We start from the raw sequence: 21,406 nt of genomic DNA on the forward strand, positions 1-21,406 counted from the left end.
TTGATATTTGGAATAACCTCTTCAGAAGACACACAGCCTGGATTCACCTGTGTAAAAATGATTCAAAATCTTGTGATACTTAGGAGATATGTCATCAAGAGCTCTAACGATAAGTCAATACCAAATCAGACCTGAGGAAACAAGTTAAATTTTCTAAAATCTATAACACAACAAGACAAAGGAACTACAGCTCAGGAACCTGGCCAAAGTGCTTTCTTTCAAATCTTGTTAAATAGATTAACAGATATTGTCAGAAAGAAGCCTCATGGAAGGCTGTTTTGAATGCAGTGTTCAGTACAAAATTAAACTCATTCATTCATTTGTAGAACTGAAGAGAGAAAGGAGTCATCAACCTTCAGCCTTTTTCCCTGAAATATTTACCCCCTGCCCATTTCTTAGTGAAAAACTCTCCCGGTATCCCAGCAGCACACAAATACAACTCCTTCCTTCTCCCTCTTGAAATTTACTCAGCCTTCACCAACTCGTCAGACATTGCATTAATAACAGCATTTTCTTGAATACTTTTGAGTATTTTGTTACACTGCAGACGAAATCAGGGGGTTAAAATAGAAGTCAAGTGCTGTGCCCAAGAAATCGAATGTGAACTTGAATATAATTTAAAATCAATACTTTGAGAACCTGGAAATATGATAGAACACATAGGTTCTCCAAGCATAGCTAGATGCACAGAGACAGAAAAACCTAATGAGAGGCCCCCAAAGGTGAGGTGCTTGCGAGGAATAGGATGTGATGCAAAATTTGGTGACTAAACAAAGAAAACTAATGGCCAAGAATGACCACCTGTGACTGGGACAAAGCTCATGATAACCAGCACAGAAGAGTAGCCCTCCGTGTGTTAATGACTTCTAAAATGCTAAAGGATTCATAGGAAATTAAGATGATAATGAACTAAAAGAAGTTAATGAACTTGCTAGGAGAAGCAATGAATGAAGGTAAAGATGGAGGTGAATGGAGATCTGTCAGTTATTACTCAATGCTCTCCCTTACTGAAACAAGCCAGTAATTAACCTATGAAGGTTGAAGGACTAGAACATGACTTTGGTTTCTCATGCTTTCCTTCTAGCATCTGGATGCTGCGAATATTTCAATATACAACTAAATTGACATATTATATTAGCAGAGAGCCAGACTCATCAAACTTGTGCCAAGACAGAATCTGAAAGCCACAAGCATAATCAAATAAAAGGATTCATCTCAATACTCAGATTTTCCTGGCATTGCCACTTGTGACAAACAGTATTATTCTAGTTATGAGTTACTGGTTTTATGTATTGTATTGATCAATAAAGATGAAGGCATTCTGCCAATTTCTTTAGATTTTGTATTGTGAGAATAATAGTACTTAGCAACAGTAACAGGGAACAAAGTAGTCTCAAATCCTAAGGATCATATTTATCTTTTTAAAAGTGACACAAACCAGTTAGTTTCCTTTATAAATATGACAGAACAAGAGCAGTCAAAAGCTGAACAATTGAGCCCTTCATTTAACAAGACAGATGCTGTCAGATTCATTGTGTCCACAACAATTATATAATTCAAGATTCTTTTTTGTAAAGATGACCTATGCAATTTTCCTTCCAGCTTATCTTCTTTTATTTTAAGTTTTTCATCATCTTTCTTATTCTTCTTAATCATAGCCTGCACTGGTAATACATATACTGTAAACCAGATTATAATATATAAACCTATGTTTAATTCAGCCACATTCTGAATAAAAACATTAATGACATCATAATCAACTACAGTATTTTCAACTTGCTTAGATACTGAAGCCCAAGTTCAGATTTATGACAAATGCTTAGTCAAATTTACCATGTTTTCTATCACTCTGGCCAACAGAGTACTAAAACCAGTCAGTACCAGCCGTTACTGCAATCCTCACACAACAGAGATTCTCATTGGCCTCTCAGTTCTGCAGGTATCATAAAACACAGTAATCAACAGTATCACAGAGGTCTTTCAAAGTATCACTCTCTGCATTTTAAAAGCAACTTAGTACTTGGAATCCTGAGAAACTAAAGCAACATATTACATGCAATGCTGAAAAACTACCTCTTGGCATTTCTATGAAGACAGTTTGTCCTAACAAAAATTCTTTACAGTTGGAGGAAATGAAAAAAAAATATACAAAAGGAGATGCTGACAAAGAGTAACGATTTAGTAGCATCTGGTAATAGTCAATGAAACAAACTGTAAGCCTTCCTAAAAAAGTTTGAAACAAAACCACCAGTTTTCCACGTTCACAGGACACACAACTAAAATTCATCTCTCAGTTATGGAAGAGTATTTTAGTTTGCTTAGGGTTTTTTATGAGCTTCTTGTAAGCAGGTTCAAAGTGAGATTTGACTTTGCATCTGTCTTTCAAGATCTAGTGTGTATGATGCACACTAGAAGCTTTACCTTGTTTGGCCTCATTATAGGATCCTTAATTGAGTCTTAATAAAAAGACTGTGTTCTAGTGTCATATGTATTAATTGGTTTTCAAGAAGAGAGGCTTGGAGAAGTATAGACATCTTAATTAGGGATGCATTTCAACACAAATACAAAATTCAAGCCTCTTGTGATTGCCAAAACACTGACATAGAGCTAAACGGTGAAGTGAGGCACGAAGTCTCTAGATCTATTTTGTACCTAGCTAGCAAGGCAAAGAATTTCTGTAGTACATTGATTTAATGCTGCTGAAGACTAAAGTAGGACTACATCTTAAGTGTGTGAAAGGCTGTCACAGGAGAAAAGCTTAATTTATCAATTTGCCAGTTTCTCAGGGGAAGCCATTAATGACAACAGTACGAGACTGCCTTTTAGCACTATTCATTGGACTTATTTTCCTAATTTAAAGAAATTATAACTTTTTTCACCATAAAATAAGATCTGTTAGACACACAAAAGGATGATGACAGGAAATGCAGCTCTAAGCACACAGCACCATGTATTTATCTCACAGCTTTCTGCTTATATTCAGAACTCTGAGTGCCATAAAAAGTCTACTTAAAAAACAACAAACAAAACTCCCAAACTAACAGACTCACCCTACAGAATGTTATACACCCAATTTTGCACATAAGAGATGGTATCTTTTAAACAGCATGGTTTTGCTTACACCTGCAGGTGCCCAAACAAAGGCATACAGCAATAACACATCAAAAATAAGTCAGCAACTAGTTCCTGAAAGGATCGTGGAACATTCTAGTAATAATTGTTCAACTCACTTCAAGCTTTAAAAAAAAAAAAAAAAAAAAAACAAAAAACAAACAAACAAAAAACAAACAAAACAAACAAACAAACAATTTTCAGTGCCAAACCTTACGGGAGTTACAATAAATCTGTGTGGCATGACCAGAGGAAAAGCCTCACTTCTATATGCAGCTCCAGCCCAGGAAAACATTTAAAAGCACACCTGAGCCTGTGTCTCACTGACCCTGAGTTTAGGCCTATTTGTACTTCTAATAAATACTTAGACCTATGAAATATGCTAAACATATGCAGAGCATATATGACCTCCACAACGAATCACCATTGGTTCAGTTTCACCACAAAAGTCTAAAAAACATTTAATAATGAATAATATCTGAGACAATAAACTTTTATAATGATTTACATACAGTTTTCTGACTCCTCATCAGAATTTGTAGCCTGTTAAATTAGCATAATTTTAATTAAAGTATCTCGTCAAGCTGCGCTAGGTTCCAGCAGAGTTACTGCTCCCAATAAGTAGAGGTGAGAGCTGAGCCTCCTTGCAGATACTCCAAAACAAGCTCTCCTTTTGGCTTTGTACATCTACGGATATGTCAAGTTTCTTGACCTTACCTCTGGCAGATGGGACAGTGAGCAGAGGGAAACCATGCTACTTTTGCTTTTGCTCCATTGCTGATCTTGCACAGTAGCAGCTCTCCCATCCAATGACCCCTACCTTTGATCTCACAACAGGTTTAGAGAAAGACTGACACTGGCTCACTGGAAGAAGAGCAAGCTAAGGTTTTCTTTGCTTCCAGAGAGACAGAAGAGCTGACAAGGGAAGGAGACAATGGTGCACCCCCTACTTGCGTGACAGGGTGAAATGAAGTAGCATGTGCATACTTAAAATCCTTACAAAGGATTCACTGTGTTGTTTCAACTGTTGTTAACTCCAAGAAAGGTGAAGAGAAAGGATACCGTCACCTATGAGAATGATCCTCTCTTCCCATTAAACTCAACAGTGGTTTTGTTTGCAATTTTTGTGTTTAAGCAATGGGCAGAGATAACCTAGGTATGTTTGCCCCTGGAAAATTAATTATCTTATAGGAATTGAAGACAAATCAAAAATATTGAGGGCAGAAGAAGGCCTTCAAACACCTTGTTCATTAATTAACAGCATAATCTCCTTCTTTAACCTATTTAGGCAGGCTGCAACAATCATGAAGAGAAACCTTTCAGGACTGAAATGTCATGCAAGCAGAGACAGACATACCGATATGCAGAAGACAGGCACTTGTTACTAGAACACAGACACCCCTGAACAACAGGGTTCAAGACATACGCCAGCTGTTTTCTGAGGCTCTGAACTCTCCTACTGGTACACACAGAAAATTGCAACCTTAAAACTCAAAAGCATGTTACAAAACTTAGACTTCAAAACCACCACTGCCTGTTAACCAATGACATCCATATGAATATCAGAAAGTCACTAAAGCTCATACTGCAAAGTAGGCTGCGCATATTCCAGCACTACACACCGCTGGTGGCATGTTGTTTACATGTAATTGGGTTCAGCAGTAGCAGTCATTTTTTCTCCTTCTTAGTACCTGGTGCAGTGCTGTGTTTTTGACTTTCGGCCTGGGAACAGCACTGATAACATCGACGTTTTTAGTTACTGCTCAAATGTTTAGACCAACCAAGGACTTTGTGAGTCTCATGCTTTGCCAGGGAGCAGGGGGTTTGACTAGGTATCCGTCGGTGCTCGGTGGGGCTGGGTATTATTGGTCGGCGGGTGGTATTGCATTCTCTTCCCTTGTTATTTCCTTTATCATTATTATCATTGGTGGTAGCAGTAGTGATTTGTGTTATACCTTAGTTACTGGGCTGTTCTTATCTCAACCCATGCGAGTTGCATTCTTTTGATTCTCCTCCCCATCCCTCCGGGAGCAGGCGGAGGGCAAAAAGAGAGGGAGTGAGAGAGCGACTGCGTGATTTATGGCTGACTGGAACCTGCATTAGAAACCTTGAAATTTTGTCTCAAAGACCACAGTGAGAATTGGTGTCCTAAGAGTTTGTGACTTCACTTTACTGCCCATTCTCCAGATATTTCCAGGCAGCTAGAGCTGACACAGCTGTCCTGCATAGGGGCTGGATCAACCTCAGTCAAACCATCCAGGCTTTTTATGGCTTCTACAGTGCCACTGGCAATATTTTGTGCCAACCCTGTTACTAACTCAATTGAACTAATCTTGGGTTTTCTCGAAGCCCAAGGGATGTGTGAAGAAAGTCTCCAGAGCCAGATCAAACTTTGCAGAGCTGTGATCTGTAGGGAAGCAGCGAGCAAGTACTTTGCTTTCATGAACCATTTGGTTTGCACATGTTGCTTTTATTCCAACAATGGAAGCTAAATTCTCTCTTGCAAACCCATAATCCTTTACCATACTTTTACCTTTTAAACCTCAGAACTGATGAGAATTCACCGAGTAGGAAGAAGGAGTAAGAGGACAGATTTTTATCCAGTTTCTCTCCAGTCATTTTAAAAGGATTAAATGAGTCCAGGATGTCTCCAACTCCTGTCTGCTTCCAGACTAGACAAAATCTCCCCCAAACATCTAAATGGTATCTAAGATATTTTGAGGATTTATCATAGGGACATCCCTGCAGGAGCTCCAACTCCTTGTGAATATGAGGTGAGCATTAGTGAGACTAAAGAGGAACACAGATCTTTGCATTCACGTGCTTTCTCTTTCTTAACAGCCATGTAATCCCCCTCTTCCTTTTGCACACAATGAAAAGACAGAATAACAAAAAAACCCTCACAAAAAAAAACCAACCAAAACCAACCAACCAAAATTAAAAACCCCAGCGACAGCAAACCAAACAAAAAAACCAAACACAGCCTTTTCACAAGCTAGCAAATGAAAATTTAAACTCTCTTTGCCCTGTACAGAATGTGTCTGAATTCCATCCGTATCACACTGCCACAAGCCAATTACTTTAATTACGGTTAGATCCAAGACTTGCAAGAGAAAGTTCGTAGTGTAATTAAGAAATATTTTGTCTCCTCAGTGCTCTTCTTTCATCTTCTTTGCTCATTTTCCTGCTTCCTTCCCACCCCTTTTCCGTTCAGGGAGTTTCTCATTCTGATTCTTTAGTCATTTTGGCACCAGCATTGTTGTACTTACACCTTCAGGCAGGCATGAAAGCCAAAAAGCTGGTTGCCTTTAATGCTTCCCAGATAAGGTGTAAAGAATGAAAAGGAAAAGAAATGAAAGTGAAAGGATTTATACTGGTTTAGAGTGCAGTTTGGGGCACAATACTTTGAAGTATAGCGTATTAAAAGCAATGGCACATTCTGCCAAGAAATGCCACTGTCGAGCACTCAGGGAGCTGAGTAATCTCACACAAACACAACAAATGCACTCAACAAAGAAAGAAAGACTGATTAGGATGTGCAGATGTTCTGCAGGATTTATAATCAGCATGATAATATTGAATGATTCAATGAAATGAGTGTTGTCTTAATACCAGCAAAAGTCATACAGCTGCCAGGTTTTGTTCCAACACCAATTTTCATTTTAAGAGCTACCCAGTCTCAATCTGCTTTGCAGTTGGGAAAGAGTAACAATAACAGTGGGCAACTTCTAACAACTCCTATGTCACATGCTATCCAGTGCCATTTATTACCCGCCTTTGACACTTCAAACCAGAGCATATCAGAATTTGAACAAATTCCCACAAGATTCTTTGTAACAAAATGCCCTCTGGGAGCTTCCCTGGGTTGTCACTAGTACACAAATTCATCACACAGCTGATTCTGAAGTGGGAGTATTTCTCTTTATTTCTTCTGAAGGATTTGTAAAGTATTCATTGGCTTCATTCATCACATCTTACCTCAACTTTAAACTTTTCATTGCTGGGCAACAGAGAAAAGCCAAGCTAAGTGTTATTACTGAAATTTACCATATTCTGGGAGTATTTTCAGTCACTGTGATATATTATTATTTATTATTCTCTTTGTGGATAAATGTATAATCCTGTCTTTCTTTTATTTCAGGTTTAAAAGTTGGGTATATTCCCAACTAGCTAAGCAGGCATCCCCATTTAGAATATGTTACCACAAACTGATTTAGAATCAGGTGCTAGTCATAAATTAACACACCTTAAAACCTGGCAGTTAAACTGTGTTATAAATATAGATACGAGATTTTAAGCCATCTATTTCTTAATCTTGTACACATGCAGGTTATTCATCATAAATTAACGTAAGCACTGTTAGACTGATGGTCAAAGGGAAGTGACACTCAATGCAAAACTTTGTCACCATTACAGCTATAATGAGATACGTGCTTCATTCAATCATGAAACTTTCATAATTTTGCTGTCCACTGCATCTCAAACTGAAATGGAGCCCGGTTGAAAATTCAGTCATTAAGAGCCTGACATTCAGCGGTCTGCTGGCAATAAGAACGTCATCACTGATTATAGAGATTAGTGTGGAAACAGCATCTGGTTTTAGAATTATACCAAATATTTTTTAAATAAACAGCTCTTTGCATCTGTGCTAAACCTGAATACAAATTTTTATTACTTCTTTTTTAAGTGGAAAAAGTAGTTTAATTAAATTTTACAGCATTGGTGCTACCTAGGAAATAGGTTTATTCTTTAAACAGAAGGGGATGGATTCTTAGCCAGAATAAATTATTTAAACACTTATTTATGCCAAATGGGAACTGGCCCTGCCTCATTAAAAGAATGATTCAGTTCTCCATCTTGTAGTAAGTAGCAGTATCTCACTGACTTCATCTAGAACCAGATCACATTACAGACACTTTAAAAGTTAAATGGATCGGTGTGACGTAAATGCATTTGAAGTCAGGGTAGTTATAGTGCGCAAAACCCTCGGTGGGACACTCATCAGTTACTTCCGAAGGGCTCTTCTTTTTGTTTAACTAAAACTTGTTTCCAGTTGATTTAGGTAAAGTGAGAGAAAATAAAATAATGATCTTCCATACTTGACTCAATTTTCAAAGTTTACAGTCATACCTTGGTTTGCTGCAGCATCTTTCCTACACAAAGTTAGCAGAGAAAGCAGCAGACGAAGCTCTGCTACTGCAGACAAGGCAAAATCATAAAAGTTGATTTATAGCCCTTAGATATTTTACTCTAGTGAACATCTGCCATAATGAACAAGTTGTACAAGCATACAACTGATATGCAATTCTTCAGCTGATTTTGCATCGATGTAAAAACGTGTTATGGTGGGGGCTTGGTTTGGGGTTTTTTGGTTGGTTGGCTTTTTGTTTGGGTTTGTTTATTTTTTGAATGGCATTAACAGTTTTGGTTTGGGGTTTTTTTCCCACACCTGAGATAAAAGGCTGAAAAAAGGGACAGAAATTATTCTTTAAGTGAGCTTGGTCCAAGAGCAGAGTTAGATTTGGATCTACATCGTAAGTAATCCTGAAACACAGGGTTTTCAAATTTCATAAAGGCATATGTGGACACATATTATCATATGAATGTCAATTTATGACGCAACTGATCTCTGCCTGAAAAAGTAACAATAAATGGAGTGCACATACTTCTAACTGACTAGTTAAGAATACATACAAGGCAGTGAAAGCCAGAGAAAGGCTCAGCTACAATGACATCACCTACATTTACAGAAACATGTATGTATAAAGTTTTTTCCACTGTACCATGATACAGTAATTACATCATTATGTAATTAGCATTTGAATTTAAATAAATAAAACATGAAAGCTTCTTTATAGTTTTTTCGAGTTCTGTAAGCTTTAAGGTTTTCTCCTCATAAGTACAATTATCTCCAAAAATATCAATATAAAAAAATACGCACTGTGGAACAGAAGTACTGACTTGATACCCAGTTCTGGAGTCCCCCATGCCCTATCATTAATGGCAGACTGATTGCTTTCTGCATTTCAGTAGAACACACTGGACTAATTATAATTCCACCAACACTGGCATTGAAGAACACAGATTAATGATCAGCAATTAAAACATCAACAACACCACAAACAATAATGTTTCATACTGTTAATTTCTGTTGCCTGAAGTCATGCTATTTCTCTTTGGGCACAAGGTACATAAAACGATCATTACTTCCAACAGGAATAAAATGCTATCATGTTGCATGCCGAGATTCATATACTGCAGCAAATTTACAGTAACTCAAAAGAAATGTGCACTTGGAATATTGTGTAAGATCTGAAATATCATATGTTGGTCACTTTGCTCTGTCCAAAAATACGCAGCACTGAAAACAGATTTTAAACAACCATAAGCCTGATGTAAACAAAGTACATCAGACTAGTCTTTACCATCAAAGGTTTTCCTTACAGAGAAATACTGTCAGGTTCAGCTTACAGAGGTACAGCCTAGCCTTCTGTGTTACATGTTTTCTTAGAACCTCTAACATCATTCTAATCCTTTCTGTCTGGTGCAGCATTCAATTTAATCAAGTCTCTAGCACAAAGCTCATCTGATGTCATCTCTTATTTGTGCACTAGGAAATCAATGGATGCAGCTGCAAGTCACTGCAGTAGGTAACTACAGCTTGCCCTTGCATATTGAGAATTTGCCTGTGGTTTACAGAGACTGTCACGCCACAGTCAGTATGGCTTGTGGTAGTGTAACTAGTGCAGAACTTAAAACAGCCCTTTTGTCAGTACACTTTCAAGGGCATCCCATTAGCTGTGGTACAAGTGATTTTGTGACCTCTTGCTGTAACACTGTTCCTGATATGCTCAATATTCTGTTTTGTTTTTTCACTTACTGAAATTTATGCACCTTGAGATGTTGTAAATGCATTCAGTAAACTGAATATTTAATAAAAGTATTATCTCTCTGTTGAATGTCACCACCTTTATGTGATCTGACACATGAAAAAGCAAGCTGGGGGACAGCTTTGTTATGAAAGAATAGTAAGCAGTGGCAAAACAGAAGAAATTAAAACAAACACGTGAATGTCACTGGTCATTTTCACAATGGAAATATCCCATCCAATCAGATGCAGGACAGCTGTGGATATTAAAACAGATACTAAACCTAGAGTCATCCATGAATTAATGTCTACTACATTTAAAGTTTTCCCTATATAATTCAACTGGATAAAGCAAGATGCCAGCACTTGATGGATTATTTATTAACTATTTATCAAAGAACAACTAAGTGGCCTGTATCTGAGGTTACAGATATTCCTGATGACTACAGAAGTGCTAGACTGATATGGAATATAACATCCAAACAAGAGGGAGCATATAATGTACCATAGCTGACAAGAGGTGCAGAACTGTGAATGGACATATGGATAAATAACTCACCCATCAGCTCTCAGGGACCTACCTAGTACAGCAAATATCAGATCATTACGGGTGTCACAAAAGAAAGTGGAAGGGAAGGCCAGGTGCTTAATTTGTCTGCAAAAACTTTCTGATTGTTCAGATGTTTTCTAAGCTTTTTGAACAGCTGGAATTAAAGTTATTCATCAGCCACTCACGAACAAAGTAAGATTCTGCATAGTGACTTTCTGCAAAAGTATCTCACAACTGTCACCAAACCCAGCTGGCATATTTATGAAAGAAAATGTTACTTTGTGAAAAGCTTGGTAGAATTTTTCCCTAATACATCAGCAGCCTGACGATGCCTCGAGGCATTGTCACAGAACTGTGCAAAGCCAAAAAAGATCTGGTTTCAGTTCCCACCTCAGATTCCCAGGATCAGCAGGGAAAAACCTTTAATGATTGCTGGAGACTTTCCTTATGCCGCTTAATGGGATGCCCTCTGGCCAAATGAATGCACTCAGTGGGTTCTGAATATAGCCAGGTTAAAATCCACAGTATTTCTTCCTATGATGCAGAGAAGTAAGAATACCTCCATCTGACACTTAACATGTGGCATATTGGCAAGCATTACAAGCGATAAACAGAATGCCTGTTACCACTTTTCAGACATAAGCACTGATGGCTGAAGGCCCAATTTAAGAAAATTCCCCTTCATAGATCCAAATAAGAGGTAGAATAAAGTTAGCATGGGTTGGAACTAGATGATCTTGAGGTCCTTTCCAACCCTAACTATTCTATGACTCTATCTATATTCATAAGACACTTAATGGGCATTGTCAGATGCTCAGACAATGGGGCTGATACGCTTGGATGCTGTGCTTGCATATACAATGGTTTGTATATGGACTTTATACACATTTCAAAACCAAGGAACTACAATTCACAAGTAGCTTTGCCAGTTGAAGGATAGCCAAAGACACAGCCAGAGAGCTATGCATGGAATTCAGGTGCCAACTCAGGGAAACAGTTTCTGTCGTAAAACTTTTTCATTACCTTGTTCATTAACCTTGAGCGTTAAAATATTCATTACCATTTCTTGTGCAGCATGTTCATGTCACATTATTTTCAATCATACATTCTCAGTATGGTGGAGTCCAGTTAAGATAATCTTCAGAATGGCAAACAGAAAGTGAACCACTCTGTAGCTTAGTGTTGTAACAGTTTCAGACAACTTTGCTGCAGCTCCAGGGCAGGCTTCAAATGCTTTTGTGTGCAAACAGACGGCTTTGTTTTAACCTTATATTGACCATTAGAGAATTTTACGTGACAGTACTTGTTCTAAACATATTTTGCTTTTTTCTCTTTGCACAAACTTTTATAGGCCTTGAATTCTATACAGAGATCCTAGTACAGGTGCACAGCTGTCAAAATAACAACCATTAACAATGCTGATGATTCATCACCTAATTCTGCTGGCCTGTACTGTCACAACCAACAAGACAGCTGTTAAGAGACATCCTAATCCTGCAGAAAACTCCATTCCACAGTTTGACATTAACAAGAACATTTCTTCCCTGCAGCCCTACAAATACTACCATGATGATACTAGTAGAGCATAAGCAAGCTCCATCCATCACACCAGCAGCTGGGTTTTTTTCTTCTAAATATTATTTCCTCCAATTTTATTCCAATAGGTGATTGGAAGACATAACATTGTAAGAAGAATCGGTTTCAGAGGCAATCTCTCGGGAGTCCTGTTTGAGAGGTGCAGAAGTACCTGTAGTGTGACCTGATATCAATGACATTAACACATGCTTACTTCCAGACCTGGATATAATGCAGTCAAAGAAGCCAATGCATAGAGTAGATCTTCACTTCCTCATCCATGATAGCATAACCTTCAAAAACCCACTGAAGACCTCCCACCAGGCACTTTGCCTTCACTTTTTTTTTTTTTTTCCACTTGTCACAAAGCCAGACTCCAGTTCAATAAGACCATGGGATGAAATCACCACTGCATTATTCATTTTGGATGCAAACTTACTGTGGCAGATGTCACCAAAGGATTTCAGAAATAGAGAAAGGTGTTCTTACATGCCTTTCAGCAGCAAATACTTAGATATTTGCTCAGAATAGTACAGTGGATCTTTTGAGAAATGTGTAAGCATAAAGGAGGATTTATACAGCAGTTTCACAGTCAGCAAATCAAACACCTCTTATCAAAATGTGACCTATTCAAATGGCAAGTGATGTAGCGAAGAGAGATCATCCCTTAGCTGAATACATGTTAAGTTCAACAAAACTGTCAAAGCCATTTAAGGCAAACAGCCCATTACAGACCATGAATGTTGTAAACTATTAGCACTGCCAAGGTAATGTGGGATAATTTCTCCAGAACTGAGAAGCTGACATGTTGGCATTTGACTTTTCCTCAGAAATCTACAGATAGATCACCTGTGCAGATAACTGGCTTAGCACCAGGAAGGTCCTCTGACTTCTCAGAACAGCCAACATGAAACAAGTGAAGGGCAATCCTGTATAGGCTACAGAAATCACAGCAGCAAGAAAAAATTACAGCAACAAAATCTCTTAAGGATTCCATAATTGTGTACCGCTCTGTAGTAGAAAGCTTAGGAAAATCGACTGAAAGACTGTCAGAAATCAGAATGCTGATTTCTCTGTCAAAAGTAGAGATATATTACAGCATTGACTCCCAGAAGTAGAACACAAAATCCCCAGGGAAAGCAGAAGTTTACATGATTAAGCTGCCACCATTTAACTTAAGAGGCAGTTGATCAATACCACACAAGAAAGGCCACAAATTGCTTTGGGAAATACTAACAGCCATCCTAAGGTAAATCTACTCCCTAAGTTTGTGCCCTAGTAGAATCTAAACTAGTAGAAGTGCTGCAGTTTTACAGAAGAATATACCCAAAAATATATTCTGCATTGTTATCTCTATATTCTAATTATAATAGCTAACTATAAGGCAAAAAAGGTCTTCTAAACGTGTATGACTGTTACAAAGCCAATAAAAAAGCCTGAGGTTCTTCAGTAACAAAAAGCAGCAGCTCATCCACTGTACCTATCAGAACAGGTATTTTGGTACTTGTCGTGGTTTAAACCCAACCACAAAGCTCATTCACTCACTCCCCCCACTTCTTGCCCTCCCCCTGCTCCTGGAGGGATGGAGAGAAGAATCTGAAAGAATGGAACTCCCATGGGCTGAGATAAGAACAGTTCAGTAACTAAGGCATAACACAAACCACTACTGCTACCACCACTAATAATAATGATAAAGGAAATAACAAGAGGAAAGAATACAACACCTCAACACCAGCCGACCGATAACTCACCCTACTCCCCCCAGCCAAGCACCGACCGATACCTCCTCCAACCCTGCAGTCCCAGCCCTTCCGGGTAACTCTCCGTTACATCCTGGGCATGAAGTGCTGTGGTATGGAATACCTCTTTGCTCAGTTTGGGTCAGGTGTCCTGTCTCTGCTTACTCCCAGCCTCCCCTCCTCCCTGGCAGAGCATGAGGCTCAGAAAGTCCTTGGCCAGACCAAAATTTGAGCAGCAACTGAAAACATCGGTGTTATCAACACTGTTCCCAGGCCAAAAAGTCAAAACACAGCACTGCACTAGCTACCAAGAAGGAGAAAAATAACTGCTACTGCTGAACCCAGGACAGTTCTCTTGCCACATGCCAGTTTAACACTGCCAGAGTGTCAATGACACCTTTAGAATAATTACTAATTTACTCTGACATGAAACAGGACCTAAATACATAATCACTTTATAACAGATGCAAACAGATTATGAAAACAAACAGGTATCCCATAGGAAACAAATAGAACATGATCATCTAATGGAAAGCAAATATTCCATTAGACCTTCAAATGACAGTTCTGATATAAAAAATGGCAAGAAATCACATAATCTGGCACTTTCCATGACTTTATCATCAGCGTATTATCACAGCTCATTGGTTTCTTACTGGTTTGATAGCATAACAGTCAAAGAGAACAAAGACTGAGTTCACCGTTCAAGAGGCTGAAAACATGTTTTGTCTTACTTAAGTTTTAAAATACATAGAAGTTTTAAAGCCCATAGACCACAAAGTGGTTTTAAATCAGTAAGTACAAGATCATAAGCCACTGCTTTTCAAACTGAAAGGCATAGATCTGTACTGCTGAGTATGAATTAGAGTGCTAGGGAACTAGTAAAGTTAACTATTACAGCTAACTTGCTGACTTGTATTAGCAATATACATGCTCCCTCGTATGTCCATCAACAAAAAATTGGAAAAATACCCACTGAACAGTGACTTAACTGAAAAAGCATGTGACAGCCTAAAAAATTAAGAGGGGAATATCAAGAAATGCTGAACACTGATTTCTAGCATTTCTAAACCGAATGGTTTATTTTTGAATGTATTATTTGTTCCAAGCAAAACACCTCAATCTTTGTGTTCCTTTACAGAACTGACCTGAGTTGATTTTCAGCTGACTCCCCCAAAAAGGCTTTATTTCTTTTTATTTAAATAAATTAACAAAAAAACAAAACCCCAAGGCCAAGACACCAGGTAATGCCCATTTTAGCTTATGAATGTTTTTCACACCTGCTTTTCACTTTTGCCAAATAACAAAATATTCCACAATTCACAATGTTCACTGCCTTCACAATGATTTTATTTCAATCCATATAGCTCCTTAAATACTGTTAGTCACAAAAAAGCCAAAGGTTTCTGCATCAAGGTATAATTTCATTAAGCCTTACTTTGAACTTATTAGGAGATCCTCTGGCTGAATTTTATGCAGATCAAGTTTGCTTTGAGATTCAGATTCAATATGTATGAAAATTACTTTGTTTAAAGCTACAGTATTCAAAAAATTTCTGCCTAAGGGAGCCCCTTTAACTTTCAAACTGTACTTACTGTATGTTGTTATGTGAGCCTCGAGTAATCCCAGCTCTCTTCTCCACACTGCAGTGTTTTTAACATTCACTGATACCTGTTCTCCATATCTTGGTATCTTGAATTTTCCCCAAGTGAACTTGGCCTCTAGAGGTTACTCATTCATCCATTTTCTGGTAACTCGTATGTTCGCTTGGGATTTTTGAAAGAGACAGCAAATACTGCAAAAGAGAAAAAAAAAAATGAAATTTTAAATGCATTTGTCCTGGCTACATTTACTACTTGCTTTTCTTTGCTTTACAGTAATATTCATTTAATTGAGTTTCATCAGCATAAATGAACATAGAATGTGAATTTTTCATTTGCTTCCTTCAAGTATTCATACCAGAAACTAGGCAGGTTAGACACCTATGGATAATGAGGAGAAATACAATTTTATTAGTGAGAGCTGAATAAAAAGCATGCATCCTGATGCTTCAAAGCATTACCAAAACAAATCCAGAATGGACACCCTTAGCTCTATAAATAACATCTGACACAGATTAAGGAGAAACTTTTACTTCCCATATTTGTTCCAGAAATTGCTTGATGATACCACATTCTGAAGCAAGTTTATGAGAGAGACACTAAACACATGCACACTTCACTGCAGAGAAAGCTAAGTTTCATCAATTATTCCATGGTAACTGCATGTTTTTAGCTCAGAAAAGGGTGAGGTAGTTTATCCCTCAGCAAAAAAAGAAATGCAATTTATCTTGTATCTTTTCTTGGATTTATCAGGGTATGAATATGCACAAGGATGTTTCCCATGTAGCAAACCAACTCGAAATTACCCCAGAGTGACCTGTGTGCTCATACACTATGATAAAAGGCAGCCCTTGCTTTGCTGCACAAAACAGCCACTCAAGCTTATATGGCAATACTCTTACGAGTACCCAACCTCAGAACAGAAAAAGCAGTAAGGGAGCACCCACACTCAGCTCAAATAAAACATAAAAAAATATAAAATAAAAAGAAAAAAAATATTAATCTGAGAAACTTGCAGGTCCTAGAAGATATTTCACTAAGAAAAAGGTGTAATTCATCAAGTAAATGATTCATTATAATTTATCAGCAATACCCATTAATAGATGTCTATAAACTTGCAAATGGATCCGTTTTCAACATGTTTTTCAGGATAGCTGGAATGTTTAAGTTATCGTGGCATTTTAACAAAATGTTACGAGGCAACATCTTGGCATGCTATGTAATAATTCATATGGACACAAACTTCCTTCCTTCTGCCCATCAACTGGCAGTTACGATTTAAATTATCAGTCTTGGCAGTTCAGAGCTATGAGTCAAGAATGAAAAACTAAGTATGCAGAAGCAGTTCCTGACGGAGGCAGGGGGGTGCTACATACGCCCCTGCTCCTTTTTGCACTGCTAGCTATTGAAAATCATCAATTTACATGACATCGTATCTTTCAAGTGTGAACTGAGAAGTGGAAATGAATTTGTCATTTTAGGTTTAAGCAGTCATTAAAGGCCGCAAACAGAAAAAAATGACAGCCCTAGAATTTTTACATTCAAACTTCATTTCTAATGTAAATTCTGTTGACCATAAACATCTCCCAAAACAGTTTTTTGTGAATAATGAACTTTTTCCCAGATAATTCCATTTAGTGTCTTGGATATAGTAAACGCTGCAATAAATGTTTTATTACAAGTAATTGCAAATAAATGCTACAATACCATATCCATCTCCTTTCTGAAGGGGCTTAGTCGCATAGCTATCCCAGACAAATGTTATTCCTACAGAAAAAGAAAACCACAGGCCATAAGCAATACTGCAGTGAGTGACAAACTTTACTGGATCATACCATAGTTTCTTAGACATAGAACTTGTCATCATAGCCCCTTGCTATTAAAGCTCAAACATTTTAATGAAGAAAACTGGAGCAGTTTGCTGTTGCAGTCTGCATGGCATTAATTTATATGATGGACTCCCCTAAATGACAGACATTAAATTATGAAACAGTTTATGATGCATATGTGCTCTCCATACTCTGTTAACATCCTTCCCCAATTCCAACTTCTTCCACATGCAGCAAATATCACCAAATGTCTTTAGCCATTTACAAAACTATAGAAGTGCTTCCTTTTCAATCTTTATCTTGCATTTAAGATGGTACTAGGGTACATTTTTATTACAGGAAAACCCAGTATGCAGACAGGATAAAACAGATCCCCTTTTCTGGACTGTTCGTTCTAATGTAACAGCTAATAAAGCAGATGAGCAAGGTTTTGCTAAGAACTGGACAAACAGTGAAAATACTTCTATTTTAATTAATGCCATCATGAGGTCTGCAGGACAAAATATTTCATTTAGCTGCTCAGGATGTATAGAATGACAAGCTTTGTGCCTTGTCTCCAATACACGACAATCAAATAGCTCTGCCATATGGGCCCTATGGGAAGGTCAGTCAGCCTCCACACTCACTCATTCTAGACCCCTCAGTTAAACTGAAATCTGATCTTCAGATCTTAAACTGTGATCTGGTCTTCATTTGATGGCTCTACTACACAAAATGAGGACAAGAAGTATAACCAGTCTAAATCACTATCAGCCCTGCCTTAACTCAAGGCAGTATCTGGGAATGAAGGCCCATACACCACTGCCAAATCTTCAATCTGCACTTTTAAAAAGAAGTTTTCAGTTCTTCTTGTGCCTCCAAATTCTTTGTGCATGTTATTCCAAGTCCAGGGAATACCAAATAAGGTGATACAGAAAAAAAAACATCAAAACTTTATAAATGGTAATCAGAAAATGTTTACATTTAATCTTTCCCTAAAAGTGTTCCACATATTTCACATTTGGTAGAAGAGCACTGAATGTTTTGCACAGCCACACACTGAACAACACATACCACACCAGCTTGCTATACTCTATTGTGTTTATCACAGTAGAAACAAACATGCCAGCTTTTTACAGGCTCAGAGAACACTTCACAGAGTTAGGGGACAAAACCATTTCCATGATTTCAGAATTTCATCTTTTCAACATCTTGGCCCCCCAACTTCCCCTCAAAAATGCAACTACATCATTGGACACAACCAGGTTTAAAACATAGCACTCCATTCATAAAGGCAAGATCTATTCATGCTTACTAGCTCATGTATGTTTTCATTGCAACTGTATCTAGGACTGATTTCAAGTGTTCACAACATTTCAGAAACAATGGGCAACGCTGCACAGTATGTTCTAAATGCTTAACAGATATCCAGGACCTCTCATAAAAAAAATTCCATGCATAGTAAGGATTCCATGGCTCCCTGTATATTTAGTGGATTAAAATTTAATTAAAATATTTCTAATATAGTTTTAGAAAGACTAGCTTGCCAAGCATGAAAATGGCAATTCTGAAGCAAGGTGCTATAAACAAACCTAAAATCCAGACCAAAAAAATCTTCTCCAGTATGAGCTTTTACATTGCCTGAAATAACTAAAAAACACACGCTTTTAATTAAAATTCAGCCTTTAATGGAATATAGACAACAGCAAAATTCTGTGTTGAGACTGGGAAAAGACAGTTCTTTATTAAATATTGCAAAGTTCAATATCAATTTTGCTGTTCTGCAAACACAAATGATTTTTCTACAAAGCTTGGCAAACTTATAATCAAGTTGGGTTCTTCCTACATAATAATAATTTTTACTAAAAAGGACTCTGGTAACTATGCTTTCTCTGCTGTGTTTCAAATGAAACTGTGATAGGAATGTAATAATGGGACACAATGAGGATTATGAATCAGGTCAGCGTAACTTTTCAAAATCCCTTTGAATGTGGGTTCTTAAACAGATGTTCTTGGTTAGGAATCACTGATCTAGTGTCTACAGCTACGGAGTTCTTACAAACTTTTCGAGGTTGAATGTCTTTGGAAGTCTTGAGGTTGCCAACTACAGTACTGAGCTAAAACCTCTGTGAAAATCAAGGTGGGAGGGAGGTGGGAGAGAAAGGATGAGGTCCAGCACAGCACACCTTACTTCTAATTTCCCTTACCTGATTCTAGGAAAGATGAAGTTATTTACATCTTTGTTCAGTTCACTTCCAATGCAAAGAAATCAAAACGTTATTCTTCTCATTTATTAAATTTATTCAAAAGACATATTCACTTGGATTTTTAGTTCATTTATATAAGAATAGTATGAAACATTAGGAAGAACACAAATTATATACTCTCAGAGGAGTATGTATCTATGGTCAGACTTCAAATGTCAAGTGTTCTCATGTCCTTGCTTGCTTAATGGAGTATTAAAACCATAATGATAAAGATGAATTGATTAACAAGCTTTAAGGAACAGGTATTAAAAAGTAGAAGATTAAGAAATACACACCTGAAGGACAGAAAAAGCTTCCCCTGAAAGAATATTATGAAACTAAGGTTGAAGTAGTGCCTCTACTAAAGACCGTTTTTTCAATCACTTATACCAGTGAAAAAGCTCTCATCATCTGTGTCATGGGTCTGCCCTGCCCTGAATTTTCCTGGAAAATTTCAGTCAAAATACTGCAGCCACTCCTGAGGAAAAGGCTATGGAAACAGCACTCTTAGAATGTTCAAAGGTTCTGAAGACCTTTAAGAAATACCATGGTTTAGAATAAGTACTTGCAACTTGGCAGAGATCTTGGGCCTTTTGCACCTTCAATGAAAAGCCACTAAAAAGTGTCCAACTTGCAAGCCTGTGGTTTGTGCACTGACAGTTCTTCTGGCCTTCAGCTGCTGTACTCCCAACATTTCTGTCTATACTGGACATGCTCCAGGGGCCTGAGAAGGTCTTTCTCTGCAATTTCAGCTTAGTGCCAAACTGGAGGCTAACAATCTGAACTAAGGCCAGAGGTCTTTGCTGCTGTTTCAATACTTTCCTCACTAAGTCCAAGCAAGACAGAAGAGGCAGCTCTCAAGCTCTCAAACTCAGATACAAAGGGGGATGACCAATCCTTCAGGGGAACACACTGGACAGACAACCTTGAGGAATAAAAAAGAGAGATCGGAGAAGAGTGAGGAAAAGACAGATTGGGGCCCACAGCATTTGAAGGACAGAAGCATCAGAAGGACAACGGAGAGCAAATGGAATTAGATCTACTCAGAAGCACATAGAGTGCTAAGCAGAGAGACTAGGGTAGAATCCAGAAAAGCTGAAGCAGAGACAAAGTTAAGAACAACTCCCAATTAGGAGATATCTGGGAGTGAGGCTGGAGGAGCAAAAGAAAGACAAAAGCGAAGATATGGAAGTCAGACACTGTAGTCAGGTAAATAAGCCAGGCTGCATAAAATACGGGCAATGCATGTGAAAAATCTGGTTCATGAAGACTAGGAGGTTTTATATAAGAAACCTTTTTTTTTTTCTTTCTCTAATTTCCTATTACATTAATTACTTACATAATTTTACTACTTTCCTCTGAGGCTAAGGTTCCAAAACTTCTCTGTGTCTCTGCAATTTCCAACCCTTCGGCTGATATGGCTGCTCTGAGCTCTAGAAAATTCTTCAGTACTGCTTCTGGGCTGTGGTGGGGGCACTTAGTTATGAATTGTTTAGCTTCCCCAGGTATAGAAAAAGAAAAAAGTTCAGGGAAGGATTTTATCAGCGCACTCAATTGAATGATGATGTCAGAGAATCTGTCATTTACTCAGTCTTTTACTATTCTTTTTTGCCTTCCTCTGTTAAAGTTCTGCAGGGAACTGAACCTCAAAGTGCTAGGAGGAATTTGATATGCAGAGAGCAGTAGTGGTAGCCAATTATAAAAACAACTTTATGGCTGCACCTGTAGTTTTAAATGAGCAAAATAATTCCTCACTCCAAGAATGCACCTTTCCCTTCATGTTCTATGTATCAAACAGAAGATGTAAAAGCCAGAGTTACTCCTCACACAACTTTCCACAAGGACATTGTATCTGCCAAAAGCTGTTAGCATCATTAGTACAGAGATTAAGCCAAATACTGTTTCTAC

This window comes from Lathamus discolor, chromosome 8 (assembly GCF_037157495.1).
Source record: "Lathamus discolor isolate bLatDis1 chromosome 8, bLatDis1.hap1, whole genome shotgun sequence".
Lineage (NCBI taxonomy): Eukaryota > Metazoa > Chordata > Aves > Psittaciformes > Psittacidae > Lathamus > Lathamus discolor.